The sequence below is a fragment of the Paramisgurnus dabryanus genome, chromosome 5 (assembly GCF_030506205.2).
Source record: "Paramisgurnus dabryanus chromosome 5, PD_genome_1.1, whole genome shotgun sequence".
Classification (NCBI taxonomy): Eukaryota; Metazoa; Chordata; class Actinopteri; order Cypriniformes; family Cobitidae; genus Paramisgurnus; species Paramisgurnus dabryanus.
The window spans coordinates 36,516,995-36,520,945 of record NC_133341.1 but is presented as its reverse complement, the minus strand read 5'-3'; the positions used below and the strand labels follow the sequence as shown (position 1 = coordinate 36,520,945).

At 34.5% G+C, this 3,951-nt stretch overlaps 1 long non-coding RNA gene across 2 annotated transcripts; it reads left to right on the top strand.

The window, feature by feature from the left end:
• The first annotated feature begins 316 nt into the window (after positions 1-316).
• LOC135732149 (uncharacterized) lies at positions 317-3,419 on the top strand. Of its 2 annotated transcripts, none has more exons than XR_010526716.2 (6): positions 317-1,393; positions 1,737-1,818; positions 1,907-1,953; positions 2,102-2,152; positions 2,518-2,585; positions 2,713-3,419. It is a non-coding gene; the product is annotated as an uncharacterized lncRNA (long non-coding RNA). The 2 variants fall into 2 exon arrangements; XR_010526715.2 differs by having other exon boundaries at positions 1,729-1,818.
• Positions 3,420-3,951: the final 532 nt, after the last annotated feature.

Here is a 3,951-nt window from a genome sequence, read left to right as displayed (position 1 = left end):
CCAATTCACCTAAAATTAAATGAAAACAGTACAATGGTGGGTAAAGCCATGCCATGTTTGGTCCATATTGCTGCAAAAAACAGTTACTTACATTAAATTAATTAATTCAATTAATTACATTTTTTGTTATTTTTTTGTTCTATGTCAGGAAACCCTCTGTTTGAGGAAGAATGAGTTCTGTTAGCGATCAGTGTTTTATATATTGCGCACATACATAAAGGTAAGTATAATATTTTAACATGTCTGTCACATTTTTTTAAAGGATTAGTCCATTTTCTAAAAAAAAAAAATCATTTTAATGGACTTTAACCCAGATAGCAGACGGACTCGGCCCGAATGTGGCCTCATGATGGCACTGCTGGCGTGCTGCCGGCAACGGCATGCAACAGGTCAGCCAAGTATGGGCCAGGTGTGGCAATGATGGCACTGGATCCATGATGGCAGATAACATTTGGGCCAGTTGTGGGTGGGAGGTATGTGGCCCAGATCATTGTAGTGATTCTGGCCCAGATCAGTCTAGTGATTGTAAGCCACATTTCAAATACTGTGATTAACAATGAATAATTATAAGAATTTAAGGATTTAATCTTAATGTTAATTTAACCTTTATTAAATAAAATGTTAGTTTTGTATTAAAAGAAGCTAATATATTTGGGCATGTTTGTCTAAATTTTAATCACATAAACATGCCTTCAGATCATGGGTCAAGATTATTTTGTTCAAATGACCCTGAACTTTCAGAAGATTTTTTTCTGAATTAAAAATTTTTGATGACGTTGCTTTGAGAAGCACAATGGATCGATTCGATTTAAACTTGCTTTTGCGCGATTTTCATTGTAGCAGGAGTTTATTCCTGCTGAAGATTTCTGACTTCAATGACTAAGTAAAACTATCATTGTGTACAATCAGATTTTACAAATACACGATATGTTTCACTGTGCTTTTGCCTGCCGAAGTGTTAAAAAAGATCAAATCATTGTGCCAGTTAACCTTCGCATTACGTTAAGGATGCGCAGTTTATTTATGCAGTGCAACAAGAACCTGCACGCGGATGACATCAAAGTACTGCGAGAGGGACTCGAATGATCATGGGCAAGATTCTGATTTCAAATCGCTCTCGCGGTATTTTAACGTCATCCGTTTGTCAGTTCCTCCAACGCAGCATTACGTCGAACACCTTGTCAAAAATGATTGAGATGGCCAATCAAATCAAAAAAGGCGAGTGCCACTGGCCAATCACATAACAGAAGACGAGCTTTCCTGTTAACGCAAGCCGAGCGGCGGCCAATCAAATTAACCAATAGGCGGGGTTAACCCCAGGAGCAGCAGTTACACCGCGTCAATCAATCATAACGGACACAGATTTCAAAGGCAGCAGGATGAGAGTTAACTAGTAAGTACCTGAACTTAAATATTTAAACTTTTTCAATCATAAAAATGTTTTTGTTTAAATGTCTAACAAACGTATAAAGGGATGCAAACGTTTACATGATTCATGTGTAATGTAATGCGTTATATTGTCTGTGTGACATAAATTGATATTAAATTAACGTTAGCTGTTTTCTAAAAGGTTAAGAATTTCTGTGATCATATTATAATGAAGTAATCGAACTTGGTTATCTGGTCTTCCTGATGTTAGAACATTTATTTAAAAAAAATATATATATATACATATATATATATTTAAAATGTATTTCTGTAATGTTTAATTTTATTTTTCTGTGAAAGTGTATCAGGTCTGTGTTCATCAAGACATGAAGACTCTGGAGTGGGACAAAAGAAGGATGATGGGGTGTATATTCCAATAGACACATTAAGGTAAATTAAATATTAAGGCTCATGTTTGCATCTTTGTGTTTATATATCAAAAGATTGCTCTATATGGCTTGTCACATTGTGATTTCAGTGAAAGCAGATAAATACAGAGGGCTGGACAGTGGTTTCATTCATTAGGTGAGTAAGAACTGACCCTAGCCTAACATTAATTTAGTTACCCGAATTGCATTGTTGAATACAAAGGACAATTATAAAAATACAAATATTTTGAATATCGAATACTGTGAAATTATTTTCTGTTAATCATCTGCTGTGTTTGCTTCAGGTAAAGAGGTGGGACAAGGATGCTGACAGGACAGGAGGAGGTGACATTCAGGTTAGTGACAGTACATCAGGGCCACCATTTAATTTAATGTTAATTTGTTTGCTTCCAAAATCAATACTTGACAAATCTTTACAATTATATTTGCAAAGCTGAATTTGTCATAGGTGGATAAAGTATGACAGCAATTGTGAAGATCTTAGACGTGCAGTATATGGTTCTTCTCATAAATTGATGTTTACTCACTCCTCTTACATTTATATTGATTTGACTTAATTTTCTTGGTAAATAATAATGGGGATATTCCCAATATAATATATTTTAAATACATGCTTAGAACATATCTCATTTGCTCATTTGCTTTGTATCTAAATGAAAAGTACGTCTTTAAGGTCTAAGCTATTTTTCATTTTATTTAGACATTCAACGCAGACATTTTCATCCAAAGCAACTTGAGGAAGAAAACAGAAGCAGTTCATCCTAAAAGGTTCATCTTCTAATTGTTTACCTAACTGTTTGTTTTAAAGTATATCATTATGCTTTTAATAACTTTATTATATGGCTTTTGCTTCATAACAATTATTGATTTGCATCTGTTTTCTTTTATATAACAGTGGGCTGCTGTAATGTTTACATCTATGGAAAGAGGAGCTGAGAAGAAAAGAGAGGCTGGAAAGCATTACTTCTTGTTGAGGACCATCCTGAATAGGAACACTTTCTCATACACATAGATTATTATTAGGGTTTGATTTTTTTTCTTTTTCATTTTTATTAATTGTATTGTTTTAATTTTTCGTTTTATTTGAAATTACCCAATTTTAGATTCATGCTAATACTTTAACTGGAACTTTTATCTTTGCGTGAAGCTGGCTGTGGAGTTGGTTTCACATACACATGAAGTTTCTAAATAACTTAACTAACTTTTAAGTTCAGTTTGGTTTAAACTTGTATGTACATGGTAATTCATTTAAATTTAAATTCATACTAATATATAAATTTCAATGAAAACTTCTGTATTTGTGTATAGCTGGTAATTTGGGCAAACTACATTTCACACACCAATGTAACTGTCACAAAGTTTTTTTTTAATTATCAGTTTGTTCTAAACTTTTGTTTGTTTACTAAGGATGAAATTGCTTTGTAATTTAAATGGTTGGTGTTAGATTCATGCCAATAATGTATTTGAACAAACTAGTACTTTTGTTTATTGCTGGCAGTTTATACTAGAAGAGTTTTAACACATACAATGTCGTAGTGTTATTGACTTGTGTGCTATTGATTAATAAAAAGGCAAACAATTTGAAAGTAATTGTTTGTGTGATTTATTTATTAATATAGTTTGGGCAAGATTAGGCTGAGTTATGGCTCAGTTTTGGAAGTTCTGGTTAAATGCTGGTTTTAATATGGTTGACCTATGGCTGAGAACTGGTACCGATGTTAGAACCTGTTCTGGCCCAGGTTTGGGCCGATTATGGGCTATTTTCTGGCAGAGACATGGGCCAGTTATGGCCCATTTGTGGCCCTTGTCTGTAATTCAGAACTGGGCCACTGTAGGGCCGTCATTCTTCGTTGTATGTGGGCCGAGGAAAAACTGGTTGTGTGGGCCGGAGCTGGGCCGGAACAAAATTGCTATCTGGGAATGGACACCACCACTTAACACTTAACTCAACACTTAACAGTTTTTTCAACGGAGTTTCAAAGGACTATAAACGATCCCAAACGAGGCATAAGGGTCTTATCTAGCAAAACGATTGTCATTTTTGACAATAAAAATAACAAATATCCACTTTTAAAGCACAACTTCTCGTTTAAATTCCGGTCGTCATGCGCTAGCGTGACCCGACGCAATACGT